The sequence below is a fragment of the Nyctibius grandis genome, chromosome 7 (assembly GCF_013368605.1).
Source record: "Nyctibius grandis isolate bNycGra1 chromosome 7, bNycGra1.pri, whole genome shotgun sequence".
Taxonomy (NCBI): Eukaryota; Metazoa; Chordata; class Aves; order Nyctibiiformes; family Nyctibiidae; genus Nyctibius; species Nyctibius grandis.
The window spans coordinates 22,485,987-22,494,535 of NC_090664.1; positions in this window are offsets into that span (position 1 = coordinate 22,485,987).

The window sequence follows — 8,549 nt, forward strand, 5'->3', positions numbered from 1 at the left end:
AAATTAACTCTTGCCCCAGCCTGATTTGCAAGTGCTACTGCAACAGCTCATTGCATTTGATGGACCCATCATTACTTAACCATGTGTCTCTCCCCACACGCTGGGCAATGACTGTGAACTAAAAGGAGACTGGGCAATTCTAACACATCCCTGGACTTGGCTCCTGATCAGACTTGATCGTCAAGGAAAACGTTATTTAAATATTTAGTGGGCACATGCATGTACCATCCGACCACGGCTGCATAATACAATGTGCCCATGGTTAGAGGTGCGATCACAAACCATGTGTAATGATGGTCAGACAATATCTAGCTCACAAGTTGCCATGACCTACACACAGGCAAGTACTTCATTGTATATACTTCATGGTGTGTAGAGATAAAGGAAAAATAGACTTTGCTGCTCAACTTATTAATGAGGTATAACCAATGGCTCAAGAGGAGTAAGGTAATACAGGCAGATGGGCAAACACTGCACTTAGTGGTTCTAATTCAGGTTCAACATGCTTCACCAGCCCAGGTGTTCTTCTGCAGGCAGTGCAGCAACTGAATTTTGTTGCAGCCTTGGCAGCCTCGTGAAGTTTCTTGCTTTTGTTTGCAGCAAAGAACAAGCTTTGGTGAGACGACGTGGCATGGAAGCAAGAATGCTCCTCGAGACAGGAGCTCGGTAGTGGTTTCAGTGATCCCAAAGTACAGCACTGGCAAGCGAGACACTGTCTAGTCAGAAACCATCAAGTTGGGCAACACTAAACCATTTTTATTTTGGGCAGGGCAGGTGGAAGTCTGTAAGTCCAAGGCACTGTCAACAGAGTGAAGAGATTGCCCAATGAAAGGAGCTTTTAGAACTGTGACTACTCATTATTTTTATTTTTTGATTTGTTCTTAGTGTCTTCCATTTTTCTAGCATTTTCTATTAGCTGTGTAAGTTATTGTCACTATCCAGAGTGCCCCAGCCAGCATTTCTCTCAGGCTCTGATGTCCAGTCCTGTGTATCTTGCATATGTAGACTCCATGCTTCAGCACCCTCCTGGCTGGAGCCAACCCTCCCTCCTGCTGCCAGCCAAGAAAAAGGGTGAAGGCAATAGCCTTAGGGATACCAGGCTTGTTTAAACTAAGCCCTCATTATCTGGCAGAAAGGGGAGAGAGCATAAATCAAGTCAAAGCTGTGACTGACTATGCAAAAAAAAATCATATGACTGCAGCGTCCTCATGTGACCATTGCTTTTTTGTTGTTATTAAACCAACTACATTCCCAGTTGAAATGTCAGGTTTTGAAGCCATTCACAATTATTTTTTAAACCATGTGGGACGTTAACTTTAATTGCGTTCCTTTGTTTCCAGGTTGTTGATCCTAGAAGTGAAAAGTGACCTTCAAACACTGTGTTTTAGCACTGGGGGCCTGATCCAAAGTCTGCTGGGGAGAAAGGAGGTTTGAACACTCGTTCCCAACAGGGTTTTGAGAACCTCCAGAGGAAAACTGCTGACAACAAATGCCTGTTAATTAAAAACAAAGATTTATCAGCCTAAAAACAATAAAGTCGGTTAGGATGGAGGTTTTTGCCATGTTATTTGACACATGAAATTGTTACATAAATATTGAGTGACACTCTCAATAAGGGCCAGCTGGTGGAAATTATTAAACACATTGTAAATAGACTTCAGGGGCACTGAAGATCAGGCCTGTGGTTAGAGGAATCCAAACCCACCACGGATGGGGTAACGACTAAAAGGTGGTTGCACTGTGATGCTCCGGTCCTTCACATTCTCCCTCTTCAGCTCTTGTGCCTTAGACTACACATTCCTGGAGGGCTGACACAGAAGATATTTGGATCTGCTTGTGCTGTGGCTGCAGCCAACAGTGTTAGCAAGAGAAGAAGAGAGGAGAAAGACGTACAAGAAGAGAAAGAGCTCGGAGGAACAGAGAGGTAAAAGGAGTGAAGAGAAGAATAAAAAAGCCAAGGAAAAGTATGAAAAGTGAAGACTGAAGGGACCATCTGAAAACTGAGCTGACTTCCCCAAGTGTCCCAGCTATAGCTGACTATGTCTGAAAATAAGTCCATCTGAAACACTGAAGAGTTGCTTGAAACTGGTTGATCATCACCAGATCTTAAATTAATTTATAGTTTTTACATTGTTATTCTTGATCTCTGAAAAATAGTTAAAACAGTTTTCAGTTAAAACAACTGAACTGAATTGTGCAGCTGTAAAAGAGAAAAGATTTAAAATATATCCTAAATATTCTCCTAGCAAAGCAACACACATTCAGAGAGATTTAGGGCTTAATCTGACAAAGAAGTGGGTGGGTGGGAAGTGCTTGGTACTTCACAGCTTTAGCTCTTCAGTTATTAAAACTCATTGAGGAGATACACATCTCTGCTACCCAAAGGCCTGTCAGATGACAGGGTGTGAGCACATCATGTGTACCTGCATGTCTAGACTGTGACAGAGCTGGCACGCTTGCACCGCTATCACACCACCATCGCTGCAACTCGAGTACAGGAATTGTTAATCACTTCTCACAGGAACTTTTAAAAACAAGAAAAGAAAAAAAGAAAGAAGGGATTTGAAGAACGAACTTGACTTTTGGCCAAGCCCACAAAGGAAAATGAGACGATCTTGTTTTGGCAACCAGGTACTTTTAGGTAAATGCTGTCTGCCGTTACCAGTGGTCTCTCGAGGGAACTCTGCTTAAGGCTGGACAAATTCCCTTTCTGGGAAGAAATCATCTGTGTCTCCCTTCACATGGGCCAGTCAGCTGACTGAACTGAACATGTAAACAAAGCTACATTAGCAGTCTGCAGTCTTTCTTGTTGTATGGGGGGAAAAAAGCTCTACAAAAGCTCCTGATCAGTTTATGGCACCATCCAGCTCAGTTTATCATTGAAAAACGAATTAACCCTTGCAACTGGACAAACAGGCTTTTAGTAATTCCAGCATCTTCATTTTTTGCTTTTGTGGTAGCTAAAGCTACACATTTTGCCATTTTTTTATGGGAAGGTATTTCCTTGCAGTCATACTTTTCTCCAAATTCCTCTGTTGGGCTTGATGCTTTCCAAACTTGGCACTTGACCATAGCATAAAATTCTGGAGATTTTTTTATGATAAAAGTAATTTTTGGCCTGATTTCCTCTAGAGGGAAGGCTCAAATGAGCACTCCAGCCCTCCGCCTTTTTAGGGGTGTCTCTCTGTTGGTCTCTCTCTACGAATGCTAAACTCACTGCTCAGTCACAGCCATATGTGTGACAGAGTGCCCCAAAACGCCTCATGAAAGCAGCTTATGGGGAAGGCAGGGGAACCCAAGAAATCATCTCCAGCGCTTTGACATCAGCAAATCCTCACGAGAGCTCAGCCTTGAGACACAGACCCACAGACTGCCCCGGTCCACTCGTGCCCCACAGGTGGACTTGGCTTCCCCGCCCATGGCAGTTCTCCTTAATTCTTGCAGATGACCAGCAGTTGAAGACAAAGCACGATAACAGATACCGACCTTACAGACCGCACCATGCATCTTTTTTGAAAGGTGTGTAAACAAAGCAAGTTTATTCAATGTCTCTAGGCAGGTTTGGTTTTTTTTTTTAACTATGGTGTCAGTGCAAGGAGGACGTGTAGCTATCCTGGTAGTCCCAGTGCTCTGCTGCTGTAGCCCATAGCCTTCTAAAAGCCTCTGTAAGCTTCTGGCTCATTCTGTGTGCACCTCAGCTGACCCACTTTCAGTTTTGAAGCTGCCACAGTTCATTTACAGTCTGGACATTGGTTTTACTGTACTACTTTTCTCATACTGATTTAATCAACTGTTAGTTACATGGTTTATATTCACAATGATTCATCAAGGCACAGTCCTCTTCCAATCGGGAGAGCAGATAATTGCTGTGAGTGCATGATTATGACTGTGTGAGACCCGTATTTTACATCATATTATAATGAAATCCATTCAGGCCTCCCTGCTGCTCAGAGGGGTTTTAAAAGATAGATTTTTGTATCATTCAGCTCAAGAGAGAGCAACCAAATTATTGCTGAAAAGTTCTGTTTTCTGTAAAGACATTCATTGATATTTTGGCTAGGAAAAAGAGAAAAATGTCTTCAAAAAAAGTAATCCAGGCATAATCAAACCAGCAAAACCCAACCAAAAAGGTGACATATCAAAGAGAATATACTTAACAAGGACATCTGCTGGGTAGTTGCTTTGGTGGGAGGACACTGAAGGTGAAGTAGCCTCACAGCCAAAGTCTGCTCCTTCAAAGCTTTTCTAAGAAACAATATAAACTGCATGTACTCAGTTGTACTTTATTCCCTGTATATGCTATTTTTCACTAATTATGGGCTGGGGATAAGAGTTCAGCACAGAAGCTCAGTTGTTTTACGGTCCAGTGAAATTGCCTTGACTGCTCAAGAAATAACCTCAGCACTTCCCTGAAATGGGAGTCAGAATAAATGAAAACGCTGTCAGCTGAACTTTAGCATAACACACTCTTTAATGTGTTAATAGCAGGAATATGGGCAAAATTCTGCATTTTTTGGACTGCATTCCCACTGACTCATGGCATTAATTCAGACAGTAACCTCTTCCTTAGCGGCTAGACCCAGCAGTGAATATAAAGGCAACAGAGAGGGGAGAAAAAAGATGAATATATTATGTAGCAACCAGCCTTCTATCTGGAAGCCCAGTTTAGATAGTAACATTTATGGCATAAAAGGAAGGCAAACTCTGAGCCAGGGGAGTTGTGCTCCTAGTGATGTGTTGCTGTCACCCTAGGACTTAAATCCACCTGGATCCTCCTTCCATGGCTGACAGCATTGAGGAGGACTCATTTGGGGGTCTGCAGGGAAACAGAAGGAAGAAAGGTCATATGGGTTTTGGTTTGGGTTGTTTTTTTGCAAGTCTACCTGCTGCCACTTGCACAGAGTGGTCACGGCTTGCTGGGACCCTGGGTTAACCAGTGAGGCACAGGAGGAGCAGCCTGGTTGTGCAGTAACTTGCCCGTTACCACATGCACGCATGCATCACCAGGCCGACTCATCTCCAGCTGCTGCAGAGCAGTGGGTGGCAGGATCAGGCCCCGATGTCTCAATACGGCACTGGCAGGGGAGGGGGTTGAGGCTGGTAACGCAGCTGTGCAGCCCCCAGAGCACGAGTTACTGCCCCAGGCCCCAAGCACGGCTGGAGGGGCTCCTGCCTGCAAACACTTCAACAGGCACTGCTGTTTTTCTTTCACTGGGAGAAAAGTGTATTTTTAATGCCCTGTTCCCAAATGCATTGCATAATAATCTTTAACAGTTCTGATCACATGTGGGCAGGGAAATATATAATTACATATATTAAATATACAGGAGTTAGTCTTCTGAGTTTGTCTTAAACACCAATATCCTTATTTATATTCTCTGTGATAGGAGCAGTAAATTTGCACTGATTCAATTTTAAATCTGCATTGGAATATGGATATTTTATTTCAGGTTTCTTTGCCAGTACTGGAAAAGCTAACATGAATTTATTGTGTTACTGTATGAGAACCAAAAAATTGATTTAAAACAGCAGCCTACTTGCAATCCCTGGCTTAAGTGAAATACTAAGGGTAAAATCTCTCTGTCTAGCATGTGTTATGCACTGATCACCAGAGCTATGAGCTCTGCACGGGAAATACTGTATGACTTGATAAGAATTATTACAGAAAATGTGTGTGCATCATGTAACAGAAAAATCTGCTTCTTAGATCTATAGTTTAAATTGTCTCTCCTAAAAGAGCAAAATAGCTTAACAAATCTTCCCTCAGCCACGCTGCTTAATTGCAGCTGGTTGCTCGGAGCGCTACTGTACGCCGGTGGTCTGGAAGGAAGAGAAAGCTCTTCCGTGCCAACAGATTTTCACTGCAAATGGTTCAGTTCTGCTGCACGTGGAAGCAGTTGAACAGTTATAAAAAATAATTCAGGTCCAATGTAAGACAGCTGCAGTTCTTCTCAGTAAAGGACATTATGTCCAATTTGAATAGTCTGGATTTAACCCTGTACTGTAAGTGTCTGATATCAAAGTATAAAAAATGGAATAGACCTGAAGAAAAGAAATGAGAAGTGTAAGTGAGGAGGAGGAAAATGGATTGTACATTCAGACCTCTATAAATTTACATTGCTTTTTCATGCTGCAGTTGTGGCGAGTGGTGTTTGGATGAAGGCAAAAAATTATGTTTTTATGAAATAGTAACAAAATAATAAAAAGAAAATAATAGAGATAATTTGATCTCTTAGTTACCAATTGTTTGCTACATTTCCGAGTACCTAGTTCTTCCATTATTACACAATACAAAAGAACTTTCAGCAAGAAAAACTGGTTATCAAATGGTGCTTTGTAGAATGAAAAATAAAAACATAAGAAAAATCAGTGTTTGCTAAGACATAGACACCAAGGAAACTCGAGCTGTAAATCATTCTTCACTGAGCAATTTTCTTAACAGTTCAGCTTCTGTGGATGTTCTGATAACAAATAAAAACTGCATCAGATGGGTGCTGAGGACAGACTAATTAATTACTATTACATTTCCATGTATTTGAATTTTATTCAAATCAAGACGTTTAATCAAGACATTGACAAATGTAAAGAAATGTGGTGTACAGCCCAAATGGCTATATTTATTTCACTTAGGATATAATGGGAAGTCAGAGCTTCTTTACCTGAAGGTGGGAGCAAACCTGATGAAGCTGCTTACCTGTTTTGGCAGCTAAATGACTGGATTTCACCCAGATATGTGTTTATGTTCCCTTCCCCTTCTGTTTGTCTGTACTTTTACTTGGCACACACAAATGTTCACAAATGTTTACATTTTTAGGCAGAAATAATCTACTGAGCAGTAAAACTCAACTGGAGGTCACTGATCACTGAAAATGAGCACATGAACCTCACGGTGAGAACACCATCTGATGCCATTAGCTGCGGTGATGTTGCCGCTTGGCAGCAGGGTGAGAAGAGCAAATAGCATCGCTCAGGCCCCGTGTCACTGGGCTGGAGCACTGGCAGCAGCAGCCGCTTTTCGGATCAGTATTTTGCATGGATATGGTTTTCACCAATACCTCAGAAAAAATCCAACTCTGGGTTCTGGTAGATGTCTTTAACTGTAAGACATCCCAAAATTGTCTTGCTAAACCACAGCTGAACCATCAGAACTGTGAGATCAGTTTGTTTGCTTTTTTTTTTGCATGTGTTTTAGCACAAAAGTGACTTACGATGCGTATCTTCTTGTCTAACTGAAGCAAGATAAAAAGCTTCATAGTAAATGCACAGGGCCATGGGACTGAGGAGAAAAGGTAGAGAGATTTTTCAGAAAGAAAATGTCTGTAAGACAGGGTTCTTCATCATGCTGTCCATCTCAGCCATCCAAACAGTGAGAGGGAAAGCACGATGGTGTGGGGGGTTCAAAACATCTTCTGCAGCTGGCAAAAAGATGCATGAATATGAAGAACGAGGCTCTGCTGCCACTCTGCTTTTTGGGTAAATAATTTACTTTGCTTTCTAGAAGTAAGGGAGGAAAATCAAGAGGAGGGAGGGTTAGTAATACTTTAAGCAAAATGAGGGCTGCAAGCATATCAATACATAAAAATACCACACAGCTGTATATGTAATTATCAATAACCACCATCAGTGCTCTGCCCACTGCGCTGAGGAATGGCAGCATGTTCCTGACCCCATACATCCCCCCAGCACCTCTACTACCCTGTTAAGGACTTGTGCTCCCAGTGATTGAAAATGTTTGAAGGAAACTTTGGTTTGTTTCTTTAATTCATATGAAATGGGAAGGGTCTGAGAGAAATTGATCGAAGATAACATTTTGGTTCGGTGGAGCAGCCCACCAAAACATCATAAACCAGCTCCCCTTCCCTTTAGATAACCCACCATGGTCTTCCCAGGAGCTAATACAGTCTCTCCCCAGGGTGGATACTACCCTGACAACTGCTCCTCTGTTTAAGCAGCTAAAAATGTTTCTGGCTATCTAAATTCAGTGGAAAACTGTATGAAAATCACAAAGTATTTCATTAACAATTTAGTGCCAAGTCTTCAAGGCTCTTAGAATTATAGCAACTATAAATGAAACAAGTAAGGAACAAATTGCATGACAAAATTTTTGAAGTCAAATGTAGCAAGGCTTAAGGACACTACTTGAGTATCTTGAAAGGCACAGGGAGGACATTCACACTGTTCCATAGTCACATGCTTTGGACATCAGGTGATGTTTGTTGGAAAGCTTCAAGATGTGTGTTTATGCAGATAGGAGTCAAAAGCCCCACAAAATACAATCTTAACCTGCCTCTTCATCACAACTCTGTACTGAAAGTAGAGGGATGTGCAAACTCTGTCTTTTATTTATCTACAACATGTTGTATAGTTTTCATTCCTAGAGTATTTGAATGCTTTTCATGTGTTTTCAGATTACACAGAACTCTCTCTCATAATGTATTTGTAATAGATATTATTTTAAAATAAAAAAAAAAGTCTCAGGTTATTTACAACAGAAGAAAGGTGATTTCATGTTGGCTGGGGACCACCAAGTCATCCAGAGCATTGAGATG